Below are 23,759 nucleotides of genomic sequence, written 5' to 3'. Positions count from 1 at the left end.
AACTACTATATTATTTTTACTAACTCTTTTGGTCTGGAGCGATAGCACAGCGGGTAGGGCGTTTGCCTTGCACGTGGCTGACCTGGCTGACCCGAGTTCGATTCCTCCCCCACTCTTGGAGAGCCCGGCAAGCTACCGAGAGTATCTCGCCCGCGTGGCAGAGCCTGGCAAGCTCCCCGTGATGTATTCAATATGCCAAACACAGTAACAACAAAAGTCTCCAATGGAGATGTTACTGGGCCTGCCCAGCAAATCGATGAACAATGGGAGGATAGTGACAGTGACAACTCTTTTGGTCAATTTGAAATTCCTTCTTACATGCTGCCAAAATTTCTAGTTTTCAAAATTATATCTTAGGGCGGGGAGTTAGTGTAAAGAACTGGAGAGTGTACTTTGCATGCTACAGTCCCAGGTTTGATTCCCATTTCTGCATAGTTCCCTCCCACCTCCTGAACCCAAAACTGCCAGGAGTGACGCTTGAGCACCAATACTCTGAGTTGTTGCAGGTATGCGCTCCCCCCCAAAAAACATAACAAAATATACTATAGGGCCAGAGAGATAGCTCAAAGGACTGAGCACATGCTTTGTACGTGGGAAGCCCTAGTTCTATCCCTGGCACTGCATGATCTGAGCACCACAGGAGAAGCCCCCAAGTACTGAGCTGACAGATGTGGTTCCAAACAAACCAATTGTACCATAGATATTTTTATTTGCTTTTGGGTCACACCCAGCATTGCACAGGGGTTATTCTGGCTCTGCTCTCAGGAATTACGCCTGGCAGTGCTCGGGGGACAATTGGGATGCTGGGAATCAAACCCGGCTCCGCCACGTGCAATGCAAATGCCTTACCTACTGTGCTATTGCTCCAGTCCCCATGTACCATAGAATTTTATGGGGGCCATATTTATTGGTATTTGGGGACTACCTAGGTTGCACCTGGCAGGGCTGACATGTGCTCAACTACTTGCATTATCTTCCTTGCTCCCATTTAGTGCATCATAATTTTAAAAATTATTGAGAAATCTTGGAATCAGGTAAACGTCATTGACTTTAAACACTTTCCTCAGTTGGTAGGAAGGCAGGGCCTTTCTTCCTGCTTTTATATTTATTAATTTTCCCCATTCCCTTTCATTTTTGTTTTTGTTTTGACTGGGGATCGTATACACTTCATTGTCATGCTGGAGATCTGATAAAGTAGTGCATCCCACAAGAGAAGGGATTTCACTTGGACCTGTGGTCTTGAACTTCCAGTCTCATATTTGCAATGTAGGTGATCTGTTGCTTAGCTTTGCCAGAACTCTTGGTTTTATATTTCAGTTAGAAAAAAAAAGGAGGTAGGAGAAGCCGTAGAATAGGGTTGAATTCATTCACTTGGGCAGCAAAGAATGAGAGAATTGATGAGCTTTCTGAGAGGGGGTGCGGTGGTAAGGAGGGAGTACTTAGGGCCTGACAACTTGGATCCAAGCTACGCCTTGTATGTAGTTGTGTGTCTTTGGCCAAGTAGGGACCCTTCCCAGGACTTCAGTTTCTTAACACATAAAGTGAGGTGATGAAGGCAGCCCTGGCTAACACAAATTGCTCTCTTTCAACTAGGATGCTGTGTGAGTGCATTTTGGTGGATTGAAGATAAAATTGTTCTTTGACACTGCGAGTGTAGCTGTGGTGGTCCCCAGAACTGCAGGGTCTGAGCAGTACCACATCCTTGTGTATAGTCACTGAACAGCCCTGCCTGGTTGGCTGAGTGTCACTGCAAGTGATTCCTTCATTCTCATAAGCACTGTTTAGGCACACACCCACCCACCCCCAAAAGTGTTTGAAACCAAGTCTGAAAGAGGTTAGGGAGCATTAGATACATTTCCTTTATTTGTCTTTAATTTGGGGGAGGAAGCATTTTGGACCACACCCACAAATTACTCAGGAGATATTCCTGGTTCTGTGCTCAGGAGTCACTAATTCCTGGTAGTACTTGGGGGGCATATGAGGTGCTGGGGACTGAACCTGGTTGACTTCATGAAATGTAAGTTCCTCATTCCCTATACACTCTCTCTGGCCCCACTTGATTGATTTCTTTAGGTGTGTGTTTGATTAGTGCCTTCATTGCAGAAAGTTTAGTTCATCAAACCCAGCTCATGACAGCTCATCCTTGTATCTTGTTCATTTATTCTGTCATCCTCACTCATATTCACATCCCTCCCTTACTGGAAATAATCCTTTATGCTTATTTACTGTGTTTTTGTTTGTATCTGTTCTCGAAAAATGTGCACTAATCATTGTAAATGTCTTTATCATGTCTGTAAAATTTATTACTCTATATATTTTTCTACTGCTTACTTTTATTTTCACCCAACACTGTTTTAAAAATCTATATATGCTGCTCCATGGAGATCCACTTTCTTGCTTCTGATGGCTGAAAACCACTCCCAAATGTGCATCTACCACTTCTTGTCTCTCCATTCCTTGGTGATGGATGCCAGATTGCCTCTGACTCCCTGTCACCATAAATAATGCCGCAATAAGAAGCATTCCAATTTAGAAAAGAATTGTAGGTGAGCGTGCAAATAAGAAGAGAGCTGCTTCTAAGCTGTGATTAGAATGATGAAGTGCTACTGTTAGGTCTCCTTTTCTCTAACTTGCTGTAGTGCCTTGGATGATGGAATTAAATCCAAATGCTTTAGCAGTTATCATGATTTGAGCGCTATTGGTGCCAAGTTTCTATGTTAACAGGTTTTCTGTACTGCATTGACTAATTATTTGAATCAATGAACCAAGTTGGTCAGGGACTTGAACATTATGTGAATGCTCAGCTTCTACTATCATTCCAGGAGATGTCCTCCAAAAGCCACTCTCAATATTATAGATTGTGGTCTTTGACCTCAAGTGGCACTTTAATGAGATCTACAAATTCTTGCTTTCCTACTAAGCTCTTGTGCTTGTTCTTCATAACAGCTATTTTAAACCTTCTCTAGTTTATCACTTCTCCCCTCACTCCCAGCAGGTTACTGTCACCTCCTACTTCATAGAGAAAATAGATGCTCTCAAAGGAGAGCGCCCTTAAGTTCCTCTTACCAAATCTATAAATCTTCCTGCATCCCCACCTACTTTTTCCTCCTTGTTTCCTATTGCGCTGGTGTGTCTCTCCTGTTTACGAAGAGTCTGATTTGTATCATTGATCCCAACCTTTCCTTCATTGATCTGTTGGTCCCATTATAATCCCCCTCATATTTAAATATCTGTCCTTTGACTACTTCAATCAATCACTCTGTACATATGTCAAATATTTCTGATATATTGTTTAATTTTGCTATATTCAAATACTTTTCTTTTAATCTCGATATAACATATTTAAATCTCTCTAATTCTCAATGCTTTCCATTGATCTTTGTCTCCACTACCAAATCTTTCAGTTTAGCATCTTAGCCCCCACTTCTTCCCCACTTCTTAATTACTCATGGACCTCACCAAAGTCACTTAGTCTGGAAGACACATTTGTCTCCTTTTTATAGTTATGTGTCGCTTAATGATGACATACATTTGGAGAAATGAAAGCATCATTAGATGATTTCATGGTTGTGTGAAACTCACAGTGTAATTGCACAGGTTTACGTGGTATTCCTACTACCCACCTAGACAATATGCCTACTACACAACTAGACTATATGATCTAGCCTATTTGGATTTAGCCTATTAAGACTATATGAAAATCTCATGACTTCATCTTTTCTAACAGCTACATAGTACTCCATTGTGTAAAAGTACCAAAGTTTCTTTAACCAGTCATCTATTTTTGGGCACTGCAGGGTGGGATGAAGGGGATGGGGGGTGGGAGGGATACTGGGACTCGTGGTGGTGGAAAATGGGCACTGGTGGAGGGATGGGTACTTGATCATTGTATAACTGAAACCCAAGCACAAAAATTTGTAAGTTTACAACTGTACCTCATGGTGTTTCACTAATAAAAATTTTTTAAAAAGACTATATGATTTATCTTATCACTGTTGAGGGTGGTATTCATCATTGACCAAATACCATGAAGCAATTCTTGACTATGCTTATGTTCATTACTATTGAATACTTGGACCATTGTAAACATCTTTTTCTTTGACTGCATAAAAACTTATATTTCTAATTTCCTTCTAACCTCTCTAGTTATTCCATAAGGTGTTATTTGCAGGATGTGTCACTTCTGTCTGTTCCCTGGTGTTCCTTATTTCTGGATCTATATGCTTCCATTTTTCCTCTACCTACTCCCCAGTGGCAATTCCATTCCTTCCTATAATTAATTTGGTTACCATCAATGTCCCCAAATCTTTATTTTTATCATCAACTACACCCTTTTGTTAAAAATTCATGTACACAACTCCATTCTAGACATCTCAAAATCAGATGTCCCAGACTGAATTTGCCATCTTTCTTTTTTATTTGTTTGGGAGCCACACCCTTGGCAGAACTCAAGACTCCCTCCTGGCTCAGTACTCGGGGATCACTCCTGGTGGGGCTCAGGGACCATAGGAGGGACCAGGATAAAACCCAGGTTGACTACAGGCAAGACAAGTGCCCTTCCTACTGTACTGTAGCTCTACCCTCTGATTTTGCCATCTTTCTCAATACCCTCTCTTTGATCACATTCACTGTTACTATCTCAGTGAGCAAATGAGATCATTAGCTATATAATTTCCCAAGCTAAGGAAACTAATTTCACTGTATATCTTTTTATCATTATTAAAATTATATTTAAAGAATTTTTATTGAAACATAATTGACTTATAATAGTACATTAGATTATAATTATTTTATATTATATAAGACTATAAAACATATAATTTAATATTTATGTATATTCTGAAATGATCACCAAGATGTTAATATCATATCACCAAGATGTTTCAAGATACATGGTTAATAGATATTAACCATGTATCTTGAAAACATTTTTTTCTTGTAAAAACTTTTAAGATTTACTTTTTAGACCAGTATTACAATAATATCGAGAATGATCATGCTGGACAAAATCTGAGTATTAAAAGTGGGTAAAGGGATACTCTTGATGATAACTTTCAGTATCGAAATTGCAAACCACAATGCCCAAAAGGAGAGAGAGAGAAAGAGAGAGATACAGAGACAGAGACAGAGAGAGAAGAAAAGCAACTGCCATAGAGGCAAGTTGGAGGTTGGGGGGTGGGGATGATGGAAGGGAATCTGGGGACACTGGTGCTGGAAAATGTACAGTGGTAGAGGGATGGGTGTTGGAATACTGTGTGAAATCCAATCATGAACAGCTTTGAAAGGTCTCTCTAGCATTGATTCAGTAAAATATATAGAGAAACGATTTACTCTTTAGCAACTTTAACATACTGTTAAAAAGTATTATTAATTATTATCTCCATGCTTTGTCTTGTATACCTGTTATAATTGTTTTATAATGGAAATTTGCTCTTTTTGAGTCCTTTATCACTCTTCTCCCAGACCTCACCACTTTGACAACCATTATGAACTTAATGTTTATTAGGTAATAAATATGATGGGGTCAAATGGTATTTATTTTTGACATACTTTTCTTGGTATAATGCTTTCAAATACTTTCGAATGCTTTCAAATGCTTTCATTCATGTTGTCACAATTACCAAGATTTTATTACCTTTTAGGATCAAATAATATTCTGTCATAATTACTCAGCTTTTATTACTTCTTATGATCTAGTAATATCTCATTATATATACATATACATGTCATAACTTCTTTATCTAACATCAATCAATGTTCACTTTATATATCGTGATTGTTGTTAATAATTCGACAGTGAACATGGAGGTGCAGATTTTATTGTTTTGTTTTATTTTGGGTCCACATCTTACAGTCCTCAGGGTTTACTCCTGGCTCTGCTTTCAGGGATCATGCTTGGTGGGCTCGAGAGATCATATGGGCTGCGGGGATCATACCAAGGTCTGCTGTGTGCAGAGCAAAAGCCCTACCTGCTGTATTATCACTCCAACATCCAGGCATATTTTTAAATTCATGTTTATATTTTCTTCGGAAGTTTTAATTCATGTTTACATTTTCTTTGGAAGTTATTATTCATGTTTACATTTTCTTCAGGAGTTTTAATTCATGTTTACATTTTCTCCCAGAGAGGAATAACAGGCTCATATGGTAGTTTTGATTCTAATTTTTTAAATGAAATTCCATACCAATTTCTATGGAGGGCAAACCAATTTGCATTCCTACTAGAATGGCATGACTTTTCTTTTCACTGAATCCTTGATGCTGAAGTCATTTCTGAGATCCATATCCCAGAGAGTTCTGCTTGTTTGTGGATTCTGTTCTATTATCAAAGTCTTAATCCAGTTTGAATTACTTTTTATGTATGGTGTGAGACAAGGATCCAGTTTAATATTTTGTATGTGACCATCCAATTTTTTAAATTAATTAATTAATTGATTTTATTTTAATGAATTACCATGAGATACAGTTACAGACTTACAGACTTTCATAATTACGTTTCAGTCAAACAATGTTCGAGTACCCATCTCTCCATTAGTGCCCATTCTCCACCACTAGTGTTCCCAATATCCCTCCCACCTCCCCCACCACTTCCTACCCCTTCCTCTGTGGCAGAGTAACTATCCAGTTTTTACAACACCATTCTTTGAAGAGACTTTCCTTTTTTTCTTCATGTACCCAGTCACTTGGCACTTCTTTTGACATGCATCCTTGTTGTATGCATCCATATTCATTCTGGTCAACTATTAGGTAGTATTCCATTGTATGAACATCCCAGACTTGGGTTTTCCAGTCACCTGTTGATAAGTATTTTGGTGTTCCTACTTTTCCCAACTGTTTTGTATAAAGTGACTCTGAATATTATGTACAAATCTTTTTATGAATGTGATTGTACTTCTTAAAGTTATATAGTTAGGAGTGACATTTCAAGTCCATATTCTTTTTTGTCTGTTGTTTGAATTTTGGCCCCACTATGTGTTGCTCAGGGACTATTCCTATCTTGAAGTTTGGGGGGTCACAGTTGGGGGTACTCAGGCAATCATATGGTGCTGGGGATCAAATCAGGTTTCCCACATGCAATGCATGTGCTCAGCCGATTGATGTATCTCTAAAGGATGATTTTAAATCATCCCTGCACTTTATTTTTATTATTTATTTTTTAATTGAATCACCATGAGATGCAAAGTTAAGAAGCTGTACATGATTGGGTTTCAGTCATACAACATTCCAACACACATTCCTTCACCAGTGTATATTTCCCACCACCAATGTCCCCAGTTTCCTTCCTGCTCCCCTCCCCTTCTTCTCTCTCACTCACTTACTCTCTCTCTTTCCTTTAAGGCATTTTGGTTTGTAATACAGGTAATAAAAGGTTTTCATGTTTGCCCTTTTACCTACTTTCAGCACTCAGTTCTTGTTCAGAGTCATCATTTCTGGCTATCATTATCATAGTGGTCCCTTCTCTATCCCATCTGCCCTCCCCCCCCCCCCCCCCCACACACACACACCACTTGTGGCAAGCTTCCAAATCATGGACGATTCCTCCTGGTCCTTGTTTTTACTGTCCTTGGGTATTAGTCTCATACTATGTTTTTTAAATATAACACAAATGAGTTTAATCATTCTTTCTCTGTCTCTCTCCCTCTGACTCAGTTCACTCAGCATGATATTCTCCATGTCCATCCATTTATACGAGAATTTCATGACTTCATTTTTTCTGGTAGCTAAGTAGTATACCATTGTATAGATGTACCATAGTTTCTTTATCCAGTCGTCTGTTTCGGGCACATAGTTTGTTTCCAGGTTCTGGCTATTGTGAATAGTGCTGCAATAAACATTGAAGTGCAGATGGCATTTCTGCAGTGTGTTTTTGCTCTCCTGGGTAGATATCCAGAAGTATTATTGCTGGGTCATATAGAAGCTCAATTTCTAGCTTTTTGAGGAATGCCCATATGTTCTCCAAAAATTCTGGACCAGTCAGCATTTCTACCAACAATGAAGGAGAGGCCCTTTCTCCCCACATCCACACCAGCACTGCTTATTCTTTTTTTTTTAAGCTAAATTTTATTTTTATAAATTTGTTCACAGTAATTCATTACATTTAATATTCAAACACTAATTCCACCACCATTGCACCTTCCCACCACCATATTTTGAATGTTTCAACCCCAAATCCCAAACTGTGCCCCCCAAAGCAGATCTGAAACAATTACTTTTGTATTGCTTGTTATGAATAATCTGCTAAAAATGGTCTAACAAAGTTTCCTTAGAGGAAAGTGTGTGAGGACTGTTGTATTTAATCCAGGAGCCATTAAACCATTGTATTATTAACATGTTTATTAAACCCAATAAAATGTTGTGTGCTACTCTTGGCAGTCACACCCACAAATTGCCCCTGGCAGCCATATAATCTCATCAACAGCCATGATCCAGAGACTCAGAAATAAAGCTTCCCAGAAGAGAGCAACATAGGCTTCACCCATGAGTGAATCTTCTGTATAATCATATTTGAAATTTTAGAATTCCTGTAGTGCACGACCACAAATACAGCCACGTGAACTCACATACTCTACACCACTGATGTACCAAGAGTAGCACTGGTTATTCTTGTTCTTTTGGATGTGTGCCAGTCTCTGTAGTGTGAGATGACATCTTGTTGTCTTTCATCTATGCATCTTGCACTACACATCTTCCTTATGATAGTAATGTAGGGCATTTTTTTAATGTTCCTTTTGGCCATTTTATTCCTTCTTTGAGGAAGTTTCTGTTGATTTATTATCCTCTTTTTTGACGGGGTTGGGATTTTTTTCTTGTAAAGTTTTACTAGTGCCTTATATATCTTGGATATTAACTCCTTCTCAGATGGGTATTGGTTAATTTTTCCCATTCTTTGGGCTGTGTTTGTATCTTGGTCACCATTTCTTTTGAGGTGCAGAATATGCAGCTTTTTAAACCTTTCATTAGCACTAGAGAACATTTTTCCAGAGACTATAGCTGGTCATTCTCTGATAAGTTGTATGACTCAAAACCTCCAATAATAGTGACTGATACTATTTTCACTAAGTACCACATTGTTATTGTACATTTAGTTGTCTGTGTCTCTGCACAGTTGCCGGAATGGTCTCTCTCGTGTTCAGTATATCTACAGTAAGTCTTTGTAGGATTAGATTCATAATTGAGTGACTGCAGTTAAATAAGTCTCTTAGTCTTCACCACATAATTTAGGGGTTGAGTTTGGGCCACATCTAGTGATATCCAGGAGTTACTTTTGTCTCTGTGCTTGGAGATTATTCCTGGAAGTGCTCATGAGATTGCAAAGTGCCAGAGATTGAACCAAACCAGGTCAGTCATATGCTAGCACCAGTTTTTTTTATTTTTATTTTTGGAGCATTTTTAAGTGAGTCAATGTGAGATATAAAGTCACAAAATTGTTCACATCTGAGTTTCGGTCCTACAATGTTCCAGCACCCATTTCTTTTTTTTAAATTTTATTGAATCACCATGAGATAGTTATAAGCTTTAATGTTTGGGTTACAATCACACAATGATCAAACACCCATTCCTCCACCAGTGCACATTCCCCACCACAATTATCCCCGGTATACTCCCCCTTTCCCACCCTACCCCTGCCTCCATGGCAGACATGATTCCCCATAATTTCTCTCTACTTTTGCACATTATGGTTTGCAATACAGACACTGAGAGGTTATCATGTTTGGTCCTTTATCCACTTTTTGCACACATCTCCCATCCCAGCAGATTCCTCCAGCCATCTTATTCTTAGTGATCCCTTCTCTACTCCAGCTGCCTTCTCCCCTTTGCTCATGAGGCAGGCTTCCAGCTATGGAGCAATCTACCTGTCCCGTGTATCTACTATCCTTATGTATCAGCCTCATGTTATGTTGTTTTATACTCCACAAATGAGGCAGCACCCATTTCTTTTTTTTCTTTTTAAAAAAATTTTTATTACTGAAATACCATGAGGTACATTTGTAGACTTACAAATTTTTGTGCTTGGGTTTCAATTACACAATGATTAAGTAAGTACCCATCCCTCCACCAGTGCCCATTTTCCACCACCACGGGTCCCAGTATCCCTCCCACCCCCCTCACCCCCCCCCCGTCCCACCCTGTCTCTGTGTGGCAGGGTATTCCTTTTGTTCTCTCTCTCCTTTTGGGTGCTGTGGTTTGCAAAACAGACATTGAGTGGCAATCATGTTCAGTCTATAGTCTACCTTTAGCATGATTCTCCCATCCTGGGAGGATCCTCCCAACATCCTTTATTTGGTGCTCCCTTCTCTATCTGAGCTGCCTTTTCCCCTAGCATGTGTGGCTGGCCTCCAAGCCATGGAGTAAACCTCCTGGTAATTATCTCTGCTATTTTTGGGTGTTTGTCTCTTATTTTGTTACTTTATGTTTCCCAGATTAATGCAATCTTTCTATGTCTGTCCCTCTCTTTCTGACTCATTTCGCTTAGAATGATACTTTCCATGTAGTATCACTTGTATGTAAATTTCATTACTTCATCTTTTCTAACAGCTACATAGTACTCCATTGTGTAGATGTACCAAAGTTTCTTTAACCAGTCATCTGTTCTCGGGCACTCAGGTTTTTTTTCCAGATTCTGGCTATTGTAAAGAGTGCTGCAATGAACAAACAAGTGCAGATGTCACTTCAACTATACTTTTTTGCCTCTCTGGGATATATTCCCAGGAGTGGTATTGCTGAGTCAAATGGGAGCTCATTTTCTAATTTTTGCAGAATCGTCCATACTGTTTTCCAAAAGGGCTGAACCAGTCGGCATTCCCACCAGCAGTGAAGGAGGGTCCCTTTCTCACCATATCCACTCCAGCACCGGTTGCTTTTGCAGCATTCATTTCTTAACTGGTGTCAACTTCCCTCCACACCGTCCTCAGTTTCCTCTTGCCCTTCAGCCTGTCTCTATGGCAGACACTTTTTCTTTTTTCCCTTTACACACTGTGGTTTGCAGTCCTGTTGTTGATAGAGTATATGCATATAGCTTTACCTCCTTTCACAAACCAGTTTTTGTCCAGGGTGATCACTTCTCACTATCATTGTCACAGTGGTCCCATCTCTGACCTAACTGCCCTCCCCCCACCGTGGCAAGCTTTCTACTAAGACCTCATCCTCTGGCCCTATGCTTCTATTGTCTGGTTATTCTTCAACTATGTTTCTTTATATTTCATAAATGAGTGTGATCATTCTATGACTGTCCTCCCTCTGACTCATTTCACTCAGCATGGTATTCTCCATGTCCAACCGTGTGTCAGCAAATTTCATGACTTCATTTTTTTCTGTTGTCTACAAGAATGCAAGGCAATCAACTTTAACCCTGTCCTATCTCTCTGGCCCCTCTGATACAGCAGGAGCAGAAGTGTGGAGTGCCAAATCACTTTTAATCTCCTACCATGGAACACGTATCACTATATCACTGTCATCCCATTGTTCATCGATTTGCTCGAGCGGGTGCCGGTAAAGTCTTCATTTGTCCCAGCCCTGTGATTTTAGCAGCCTCTATTTACTCCTCCTTCCCAACAGTGCCTTATTGGAGGCCAAAAATAGTAACAATAACGGGTCTCATTCCCCTGACCCTGAAATGGAACAGGTAGTCGATTAAATGTAGAATGGGATGGCTGGGGTGGGAGTTTGCAGCAGATGAAAGTAAGCCTCCAGTCCCCTCTACCCCGTTCCCTTCCTGAGCACATGCTCACTGGACTCTGTCCTCCATCACGGAATCAGGTATGGCAGCGTACCCAGACACAGGGCCCAGTACAGGTGGGCGAATCAGGGCCAGACAGGGACAAAACACAGGCAGGGTTCAGATGCCCAGAAAAGCTCAGGTTCAGGCACGGATGGGACAGCCAGTTGTAACAAGGTAATGAGCACCAGCGTGTCACTCACGCTCATGTGGCCATGGCTGGAAAGTTTGGACAGGATGACAGGAACTGCTGGGGTACAGCTGGGGCACCAAGTGATAGGTCCAGAGCATAGGAATCTTGCCCAGATGTATGTGGCCGTGGATGGAGACTGAGGAATGTGTACACAGGATAGAGAGAGTGCCACAGCGACAGAACTTGGTCATCATTCACTGGTACAAGGCCTGGACCTCTAGAGAGGAACCTGGACCCCTCGACTTTATCTATATAATAACCTAACTTTCAATCTCCCGAATTTTGTATGCAAATCATTCATACTATTCTCCAGAACCCACCAGTGCAGGGAAATTCTCTTTCACTCTAACATATTTGGCGACCCAGATGGCATACTCAGTGCAGAGTTGTACAGAAACCAGCCACAGGAAACAGAGAAGCAGCCAGTGGAACAAGTAAGGACTTAAAGGCACTGTTTTTATTACTGTCTCCAGAGCTAGAAGCAGGAGAAAGGAAGCTTTGATTTTGCCGCTAGTTAAGTCCAGTTTGCAAGCATGGGAATGTGATGAAACCAGAGATATAAGCCGGCCCCTCCTTCACCATAGCTTTTTTTCTACATATGGACCAAGTTTGTATGGATCATTGTATGATCCATGTATTCATCATTCCAAGATGAATGGAGACGTTACTGGCACCCGCTCAAATAAATCGATGAATAACGGGGATTAAGTGATTAAGTGATAAGTGATGGACCAAGTCAGTGGGAAGTCAAGAGCACAATAGGCACAGCAAGGTCAGGACCTCTAGAGAGCTGGGAAATAGAACAGGAACAAATATTACAAAGATATTATAAGTGTATAGAAAACTTGAGCAGGCTGAAAGTAACAGAAGCGCATTTGCTCATATGGGCTGGAGTAATAGCACAGCGGGTAGGGGGTTTGCCTTGCACGCAGTCGACATGACGGACCCGAGTTCGATTCCTCTGCCCCTTTTGGAGAGTCCGGCAAGCTACAGAGAGTATCGTGCTCTCGCAGCAAAGCCTGGCAAGCTACCCGTGACATATTCGATATGCTAAACACAGTAACAACAAGTTTCCCGATGGAGACGTTAATGACTCCGCTTGAGCAACTTGATGAAAAATGGGACAGTGACAGTGACAGTGAAACTTTAACTCAATACCAGTTAGATAGAGCAAAATGCAGATCCCTAGATTGAAGAAGCGTCTCAGACTCAGTGACTGTATTCCTGGCCTGTTCCACCTCCTCCAGAAAAGGAATTTATTAGTTCAGTCCAAACTTATGATCCTCCATTGGAAAAATATCTGAAGTGACCAAAGATAAATTCAGCAAGGTCATGATAAATATTTTTTCTTTGGACTCTTGTAGTAACTTTGCAACTCCGTTTTCCAGTTTTTATTCAATCCTTGGAGTTGGAAATAAGTGCATTGGACTCTGAACATAACAAAAAAGAGTTTTGTTCTAGGACTTTGACCTGTAACAGCCAGGACTTTATGTATTTATTTACTTATCCACTCATTTATTTATTTATAAGTCTTTAGGGTTTTTGCTTTTTATTTATGAACTTTATGTATACACTGGTACTGAACAGTCTCATTAACCACCTCCCAAAACTTACAGTTTGGTTATAAAGACCAGAAGATAGAAAAGTGTTAGATGAATGACTATTATAAGAGTCAAATATACCTAATATTGGAAGAATACAAATTGAAGAACGCACAGGATTATAAAACAAAGGAAGAAACTTATGTTTGGTTAATAGAGAAATTTTGGTTAGAAATCAAGTTCAGTTTAAGTCTGCAGAACCTGCACAGAGATTACAATCATTCCTAAACTCTTAGTCTAGTAATTGGGGAGGAGTAGGGGTTGGAGCAATAGTACAGCAGGTAGGGTGCTTCCTTTGCATCCAGCTGACAAGAAGATATGCAATCCCTGTTACTATATAGAGCCAGGAATAATTTTCTTTTTTTTTAATTAGTGAAACACCATGAGGTACAGTTATAGACTTAAAAATTTTTGTGTTTGGGTTTCAGTTATACAATGATCAAGTACCCATCCCTCCGCCAGTGCCCATTTTCCACCACCACGGGTCCCAGTATCCCTCCCACCCCCCATCCCCCCATCCCACCCCGCCTTTGTGGCAGGGCATTCCTTTTTGTTCTCTCTCTCCTTTTGGGTTCTGTGGTCTGCTAGAGAGGCATTGGGTGGCAATCATGTTTGGTCTATAATCTACTTTCAGCATGCTTCTCCCATCCTGGGAGGATCCTCCCAACACCCTTTATTTGGTGCTCCCTTCTCTATCTGAGCTTCCCTTTCCCCCAGCACGTGTGGCTGGCCTCCAAGTCATGGAGCAAAATTCCTGGCGCTAATCTCGGCCACTCTTGGGTGTTAGTCTCCTATTTGGTTACTTTATGTTCCCCAGATGAATGCAATCTTTCTGTGTCTATCCCACTCTTTCTGAGTCATTTCGCTTAACATGATACTTTCCATGTAGTACCACTTGTATGTAAATTTCATGACTTCATATTTTCTAACAGCTACATAGTACTCCTTTGTGTAAATGTACCGAAGTTTCTTTAACCATTCATCTGTTCTCGGGCACTCAGGTTTTTTCCAGATTCAAAGCCAGGAATAATTTTCAGGGGAAGTTTTGGGCTTGATTCAGTGATTACTCAGGGATTGCTCAGGGATTACTTCTCACCAGGTTCAGGACACTATATTTCTCCTAATTTTCAGGTTTGTGCTTTATTCATAATTCTGGTGAAAAGAGTCTCCTTTCAGAGGCAAAAGGTTTGCTGGGGAAGTGCGGGCAGGCAGACAGTGCAGGGAAATCCAAGCTCTCCCTGAACCCTGCAGGGCAGGTAAGGAACAGCCAGGCCTTTACCCTGGAGCAATACACCTATGAGACAGTTTTAAATCTGGGGAAGGAAGTTTTAGAGATGTTTTGGTGCATTTTGTCCTAGGCAAGAAGTTTTGCTACCTTTCCAAAAGGAGTGGTAGATTTCACCTTCCTTTGGCAAAGAATGGAAGTCATTTGGGTTTCAAGTCTAACAGAAAAAATGGTTAAAGTTGTTGCTTCCAACGTGAAGAATGTTTTGGTACCTCTGTGTTTACTATGGAAGCAACAAAAGCAGAATGTGTCCTGGTACAAAAGTTAGTAACTTCGGGTTATGTCATTGGAAAGAAAATGAAGGTTAATGGTTATATGTGTGCAAAAGAACTTTTTTGTTGAGTCTTGCTTGAAGAGAAAACATTCAGGTTTTGCCTTTACAGAAGGTGTGGCCAAGTCTGTTTCTTCATGAGAAAAGCAAGAAATGTAGGATCTATGTTTGAACAAAAGGTACTGAAGCATGGTTCTGTTCTAACAAGAGTTAACTTTAACAGTGAAGTGCATCTCTAGTAGCTGGCTAGCAGTTTCTAGCCATGCCCTATCTGGAAACTCAGATGCTGGCATGTTGGCTCCTGGCTTGCTTGGATACGGTTGCCAAGCAACTAACAGGTTCTCAGTAGAAATACTTCTAAGGGAGACTCCAGGTACAGGGGGCAATTTCAGTGCTTGGCACACAAGTTTCATGACTTTGCTGAAATAGTCTCACACTGAGACAGCATCCACTAGAACATGGATCTTCAGGGATAAGCAAGTTGGGGCTGTAGCCCACCACGCTACAGAAATCTTTTTGTACAGTGTCCCATCAAGTCAAAGAAAAAGTCTATTTATTTTAGGGTATGGTGGCTGACCCAGGTTTGATTCCTATGCCCTTCTAGGAGAGCCCGGCAAGCTACCAAGAGTATCTCGCCCGCACGGCAAAGCGTGGCAAGCTACCTGTGATGTATTTGATATGCCCAACACAGTAACAACAAAGTCTCCAATGGAGACATTACTGGGCCTGCTCAAGCAAATCGATGAACAATGGGGTGACAGTGACAGTGACATTGATGGTGGCTTCCTGTGCCAGGATATGTTTGAACCCCACCAGAGAAATGGCTTCTAGAGTCGGGGGTTACATGCAGCTTTCAAGTTTCTAAGCGGGGAAGTTGCAATGGCCCAGACCCAGAGATGAGCCCCAGGCATGCGAAGGTAGCTCTTGATTCCTCCCTGGGTAGGACAGGTGGAAATCAGGTTTTCAAGTAGGAAATTTCTGTAGACTGTCCCCCAGAGATGTGCCCCAGACACAAGAGTAGAGCTCTTGGGCCCTCCCAGGTGATGATGGCAGAGGCAGGGGCTGTTGACTCAGGGACTGTTTATTCTATTCTCACAGATGTAATGACAAGTTCTTGGAAGGGGGCATTCCCCCCAATGCAAGTTCTGTTTGGAAGACAGTTTTCTGATCATGGTGCAGTCTTGGGATGAGCACTCAAACTCAGTTCTGTTTTGTGCATGGCTGCACCCTATTTCTCTTTTATTTTCAGACTTGGACTCATGTTCACAGAGACAAGAAGACTTGGGCTTTGAGTACTTTTGGCACAGGGCTGCTCCCAGCACTGCAGTGCCCACCAGCTTAGCTTTGTCAACCAGAAGGGCAACCTTCAGGTCTGCTCAGGACTGTAGCGTGCAGGCCAAAGAGTGGTCTAATAGGTGCCAGCTTCAGAACTCAGCAGTGGACAGGGAGTTGGCTCAAGTGAACTTTACAAGAACATATCAGGTTTCCATGAATACAACAAGGTTTCCCTGACAGTGAAGGTGAAGGCATTTAAAAATTTGTATTTATTTTTGAATCACTGTGAGATAGACCATTACAAAACTGATCATGATTGGGTTTAAGTCATGGAATGTTCCAACATTCATCCCTCCAACAGTGTACATTTCCCAGCACCAATATCTACATTTTCCCATCCTCAACTCCCAACTACTTTCTCCTGCCTGCCTCTATGGTAGGCACCTCTCTCCCCGCACCCCTCTTGAGCATTATGGTATGCAAAACAGTCACTAAAAGTTTATCATGTATATCCCTTTACCTACTTTCAACACTCATTTCTCAGTTCTTGTCCACAGTATCATTTCCAGGTATTATTGTCATACTGGACTTTCTCTATCTTAACTCCCCTCTCCGAATATGCACCATTGTGGTAACTTCCAACCATTGACCAGTCCTGCTGGCCCCTGTTTTCCTTGGCCTTGGAAATGGTCCTATACAATTTTTTATAATATTCCACAAATTAATCCCTTTTTTAAAAAATATCACTCTAATACCAAAAAAATGAAGACAGAGACACCACAAAAGAAGAGAAAGATATCAAGTCTGATATCCTTGATGAACACAGATGCAAAGATCCAGTAAAAGGCATTTTTGATCCTTGACCCCATCCCTCATGGACATGGACAGCATCTAGAGGCTCACAGACAAGCATTGTGAAACTTGTTGTTACTGTGTTTGGCATAACGAATACGTCACGGGTAGCTTGCCAGGCTTTGCTGTGTGGACAAGATACTCTCGGTAGCTTGCCAGGCTCTTTGAGAGGGGTGGAGGAATCTAACTCAGGTCTGCTGACCCAGCCACGTGCAAGGCAAATGCCCTACCCGCTGTTCTATCACTCCAGCCCTAATCTCTCATGATATCTCTTAGAAATGTTACAGACAGTGCTCGCTTCGGCAGCACATATACTAAAATTGGAACGATACAGAGAAGATTAGCATGGCCCCTGCGCAAGGATGACACGCAAATTCGTGAAGCGTTCCATATTTTTTCACAATGCTTTTTCAGCATGTCTGATTTGGGGGGGGGGTAAACTCTAAATAATAGTGGTGAATCTTATTGAAACAATGAATCTAATCAAAGCAGATAGAGTGTTAACTAGAATTCATCTGCCTCACAGGGACGGGGAGGGGTGGGGGGTGGGGTTTTATTGGGGTTCTTCAGGGTAAAAAATAAGTATTGGTAAAGGGAAATGTGTTTGATATTTGCATGACTGAGACATAAACCTGAAAGCTTTGTAACCTTTCCCACAGTGATTCAATAAATAAATTAAAAAAAAAAAAGAAATGTTACAGACACCTCTGACTTAATGTGGGTGATTTCAAAGGAAAGCTGTTGCTACATCCACCAAGATGGTAGGCTCTTTGTGGAACAGGGCATATATAAGTCTGAGTATACCATGGTACCCTCCACTACTGTGGAAGAAAGTGGTGCCTTGACTGCAGGGCATTTAGTGCAGCTAGCTGAACTCATAACTTTGACCAGAGCCCTAGAGCTAAGTGAAGGCACATCAATCAATGTATAAACAAAATCTAATTCTGCTTTCTTGGCACTGCATTGGTGATATGACAGGTTCAAGGAAGATTATTCAAAGGTTCGGGCTGGTGCAGTTCTATTTCTGGGGAAGTGAACTTCTACTTCTAGTTAATGAGATGCTGACTCTGAGAAAATGACTATGTGTATGGTTCTATGGTTCTATGTGTATGGTTAAGTATAATCTCAGATTCTCAAATTAGATTTTGGGAAGGTCACTGTCACTGTCCTCCCGTTGTTCATTGATGTTTGCTCAAGCAGGCCCGGTAACGTCTCCATTGTGACATAAGTTACTGTGTTTGGCATATCGAATACATCACGAGTAGCTTGCCAGACTTTGCCGTGCGGGCGAGATACTCTCGGTAGCTTGCCAGGCTCTCCGAGAGGGGCAGAGGAATCGAACCTGGGTTGGCTGCATGCAAGGCAAATGCCCTACTGGCTGTGCTATCGCTCAAATTACTCAACGCAGTGCACCTGCCCATAAGGGCAGCAGTTACGTTTTGCAGAAACCACCAGTGAGACAATACTGAGGTGACACTAGGAAACAGAGGGAAGATATGGAAGCCAAGAGGGCTGCTGAAAGTGTGCAACCAGCTGATAAAGTCATGGCTCTGATCCCTAGTCTAGATCTTGGGGACACCTACCCCTCTTATACAGAGGAAGGGAGATCATGGGCACTATTCAGCAGATATGAAGATAATGAAGGATGGATTTGGAAAGGTGGCATGTTACATTTTCCCTGACCTCTCCAGTGGAAGGCCATAAAGGAATTACAAGATTCTTGTCATTAAGGAGGGATAAACTTCGTTTTCTCAGAAGTTCTGTCTGAGTGGAAAAGGGCTGTTTAAGATCGTAGAACAAGTTTGCCAGAGTTGTGAAATTTGTGCTTGCAGTTACCCCCAGGTAGCTATGCCTCCTAAGTTTATCAGCAGCACAAAGACATGGTACATATCTTGGGGAAGATTGGCAGCTAGACCTTACTCAATCTCCACCTCCCCCCACACAGGGTGCTTTCCAATAATTATTGATAATAGTTGACACTTTCACTGAATGAATACAAGCGTTTTCTACCAGGTCTGAAAAAGCACAGGAAGTGACTAAGGCACTTAACCAATATGGACTACCCCATAATTTACAGAATTATAATCATCCTTTCTTCACTGAAGAAATAACTCAACAGATAGCCAAAGCGTTAGGAATATAGCATTATCTACAGTCGGCTTGGAAACCCCATTCATCAGGAAAAGTAGAAAGCATGAATCAGACCGTGAAAACACAGATCAGGAAACTATCAAGACACTTCTCAGAACTGGAAACAGGTTCCTCCTTCGGCTTTGCTTTGTTTGCCCATTGCTCCTTGCACAGATCTGGGGCTCAGTCCTTTTGAAGCTCTTTGTGAAAGGCCATTTATTCACACTGATGTGCTTTTGGACTCAGTATGCCTCGCTGCCGAAGCATGCTCTCTCCCTTAGTTCTTTTCAACAGGCTCTGAGAATTTGGACAGCAGGTGTTCCCCGAGCCCCAGATGTCAACGTGGGAACCTTTATACTTTCCAGGAACTCTTGTGTTAGTTAAGACTAACAGGAGTGGAATTGACCAACCAGGTTTGCACCCTATCTAAAAGGGACAATTACTGGTCCTTCTCTCTCCTTCAACTGCCATTAAAGTTCCAGGAAATACTAGCTGAATTCATCACTCGAGAGGAAAGAAATGGGTAGCTCCCTCACATCTGGACACTGAAGACTCTGAAAAAGGCAGCTCTACTCCAGTGGAAATAAACCTAGATTCCGGCGCCAACCACAAGGACAAGAAGTATGAAGCACATCTGGAAAATCTGAAAAATCTATTCAAGGCAACTAGTTAAGTGTGTCATTCACTGGTAAGTAGTTCTTCTATATCTTTCTACGGGTGTAAGGGATTTCTTTATATTTTTATCTCTTTATACAGGAATACTTTCTCTAATATTCCATAATCATAGTGAAATGATTTTAGTTGTCACATATCTAAACCATGTCTATCTCTTCAAAGTTCTGGAACCCTAATGAACACTTGATCAGCCATCTAGAATCTGGCTCCTCTACAACCACACTGGTTAGAGAACAGGAATGGTACCTAGGGGCCCCAAGGGAGACCAGCGACAACATGCCAGCAGGCAATAGTTTCAGAAGATGGACCTTTGCCCCATTCCTTAAAAGAATTTTGGAAAACCACTCCCTGAGTGGAGAATGACATAGCAGGAGTAGAAGTGTGGAGCACCAGGTCACTTTAATTCTCCAGCCATGGAACTGGTAACCAGTCAGAATATAGAATGGGATGGCTGGGGGTGGGATTTGGCAGCAGATGAAAGGGAACCCCCAGTCCCACCTCTCTATTTCTCTCTTTAAGCATATGCTCTCTGCACTGTCTCCTCTCTCCCCGGATCAGGTAAGGCTGTGCACCCAAATATGGAGTCCACTACAGGCGGGCCAGACATGTACAATACAGGCAGGGCTCAGATGTCCATGAGAGCTGAAGTATACAGGCAGGACCTCGAGACCCAGGTAGTGACACAGTACTGAGCACAAGAGTCTCACCCATGCACACGTGGCCAAGGCTGGAGACTAAGAAAGCCCAGACAGGATGACAGGAACTGCTGGGGTACAATTGGGATACCCAGTGATGGGTATAGAGCACAAGATTCTTGTCCAAGTTCTTGTGACTGTGACCAGAGACTGAGGAAAGCAAAAGTGTACATGTGATAGAGAGAGCAGCGCAGGGACAGGATTGGTCATCATCCACAGAAGGCGAGTGGACTCTGCGGGACAAACAGGAAAGTCGTCCACAGGACCAGTGTCAGGAACAGGACTGGAGACCTCGTTTATGTGTAAAAGGCCTGGACATATGCTGAGGTACCCGGACTAATCTACATTTTCTTTACAATAAACTAATTTTCAATCTTCTGAGTTTTTTATGCAAATCTTTTATACAATATTCAAGAACCACCAACATAGGAAAACCCGCTTTTGCACTAACACCTCTATCACACAATTTGAAGTGTAAATGTATTATTGTGGACAAATTATTATTGGTGTGGATTTTTTTAAATTGACCAACTTTATAGAAAAGAGGTTTTAAAAAGGACAAAGAAAATTTTGCATATAATTTGCTCACAGGAGTTCATAATTCTTTGTATGGACTAGACATGTTTTTAAGCATTTTATAACTGAAATCTGTGGCTTATATTTCTGCACTTTTATTGAATTTTTCTTTCTGAGTTTAAAAAATTCCTTTTTCTAAACTTCATTTTAATTCAAATATATTTAATTGCTTTCTTTGTCTAATTGCTTAAATGTTCATATTTATTTGTAGACTGGACACATAATTTGAAATGAAAAGATAAATACATGTGTGTTCCAGTTCATTGTACACATATAAAAATTACATAAGCAAATATATAATTAATTATATATTTTACATAAAGGTAAAGGTAAAGGTAAAGGCCCTCCCGTTGATCGTCGATTTGCTCGAGCGGGCCCAGTAACGTCTCCATTGGAGACTTTGTTGTTACTGTGTCTGGCATATCGAATACTCTCGGTAGCTTGCCGGGCTCTCCGAGAGGGGCGGAGGAATCGAACTCGGGTCCGGCCATGTTGGCTGCGTGCAAGGCAAATGCCCTACCTGCTGTGCTATCGCTCCAGCCCAAATTAACATATTTTACATGGTCTGGAGCGATAGCACAGCAGTAGGGCGTTTGCCTTGCACATGGCCAGCTGGCCAAGCCGGGTTTGATTCCTCCGCGATTCCTCCACCCCTCTCGGAGAGCCCGGCAAGCTACCGAGAGTATGTCGCCCGCACGGCAAAGCGTTGCAAGCTATCCCGTGAAGTATTCGATATTCGATATGCCAAACACAGTAACAACGAGTCTCATAATGGAGACGTTACTGGGCCCGCTCGAGCAAATCGATGAACAACGGGAGGATAGTACTTCTATATTTTACATATAAGTTTATAATCAGGTATATAGTTGCATGCATTAATTGCATATCTTTACTTAACTTTTATTTTGTTTTTAATTTTCACAATGACAGACACAACTTGGTATGGGTAATTGTGATTTAAACAAGACTGTATCTTCTGTTGTCCTTACCTGGGTGAAAGGAAGGGCCTATAATAACCAACTTGCTTTATTTGGCTCAATGACAGATCAGACTATAATATAAAGCCTTTCTATGCTGGCATTTATGGAGTTGAAAAGAGAGAGTGGGATCTTCTACCACTCACCTGCCTCACAACCACTGGCTCCAATACCAGGAAATATCCCCCCAAATTCAAGCCCATAACCTGATTTACGTTTGTTTTTAAAATCATGTATAAGACTATGGCAGCATAGCTGGAAGCCTGCCTCATGAGCTGGGGAAGAAGGCAGCTGGAATAGAGAATGGATCACTAAATCAATGATGGTTGGTGGGATCGTTAGGGATGATAAATGTGTGCTAAAAGTAGATAAAGGACTAAACATGATAGTCTCCCAGTATCTAAGTCTCTCAGTATCTATATTGCAAACCACAATGCCCAAAAGTAGAGAGGGGGAGTTTGGGGGAAATTGTTGACATAGATGCAAAGGGAGGGTTGGGATGGGGGGGGGGGATACTGGGAACATTGGTGTTGGAAAATGTGCACTGGTGGAGGGATGCGTGTTCGATCATGTTATGACTGAAACTCAAACATGAAAGCTTTGTAACTGTATCTCACAGTGATTCAATAAAAAAAGACTATGGCAGCACTTTTTATAGTAGCACAATTTTGGAAATTATGATTTGAGAACCTGTTTAAAACTTGTGATATTTGCTAACATGGGGAATAGAAAACTTACTGTGCATCCTAGCACAATATATGGTCCTCCAGAGCCGGGGATCACTCCTGATCATATATCTAGGAATAGCTACTGAACCCCCAGAGTGTACCCCTGTCCCTCCAAAATGTTGTGATATTGAGGCATTGGTGGAGGGATGCTGACACTCTGGTGGTAGGTATAGAGTTGTAAAATTGTAAATCTTATGTTTTATTAGTAGTAGTATTCTACGTCACAGTGTCTAAATAAAAATTTGGGCTGGAAAGAAACTTTGTTACATCTACACAATGGAATACTATGCAGCTGTTAGAAAAGATGAAGTCATGAAATTCGCATATAGGTGGATCAACATGGAAAGTATCATGTTAAGTTAAATAAGTCAGAAAGAGAGGGACAGACATAGAAAGATTGCACTCATTTGTGGAATATAAAGTAACAGAATGGGAGACTAACACCCAAGAACATAGAGATAAGTACCAGGAGGATTATGCCACAGATTAGAAGCTGGCTTTACATGCTGGGGGAAAAGGCAGTTCAGATAGAGAAGGGATCACCAAGTAAAGGGTGCTAGGAGGACCTGCTTGGGATGGGAGAGCACGCTGAAAGTAGACTACAGACCGAACATGATGGCCACTTAATACCTCTACTGCAAACCACAACACCCAAAAGGAGAGAGAGAGAAAAAGGGAATGCCCTGCCACAGAGGCGGGATGGGGTGAGGGGGGACGGGGTGGAGGTGGTGCGAGGGATGGTGGAACCATTAGTGGTGGAAAATGGGCACTGGTGGAGGGATGGG

General features: G+C 41.6%; 1 protein-coding gene and 1 non-coding gene across 2 annotated transcripts in view; one reads left to right on the top strand and one right to left on the bottom strand.

Annotated features, from left to right (window-relative positions):
- The window catches only part of ADGRG4 (adhesion G protein-coupled receptor G4), a 193,916-nt gene that overhangs the window by 8,196 nt on the left and 161,961 nt on the right, over positions 1 to 23,759 (bottom strand). The window lies entirely within an intron of this gene.
- LOC130038474 (U6 spliceosomal RNA) lies at positions 17,484 to 17,590 on the top strand. Its single transcript, XR_008794702.1, has one exon. It is a non-coding gene; the product is annotated as a U6 spliceosomal RNA (small nuclear RNA).

This window comes from Sorex fumeus, unplaced genomic scaffold (genome assembly GCF_029834395.1).
Source record: "Sorex fumeus unplaced genomic scaffold, SorFum_2.1 ptg000075l, whole genome shotgun sequence".
In the NCBI taxonomy this organism is placed as follows: domain Eukaryota; kingdom Metazoa; phylum Chordata; class Mammalia; order Eulipotyphla; family Soricidae; genus Sorex; species Sorex fumeus.
The sequence above is the reverse complement of the archived record's forward strand: the minus strand, read 5'-3'. Positions and strand labels throughout refer to the sequence as shown.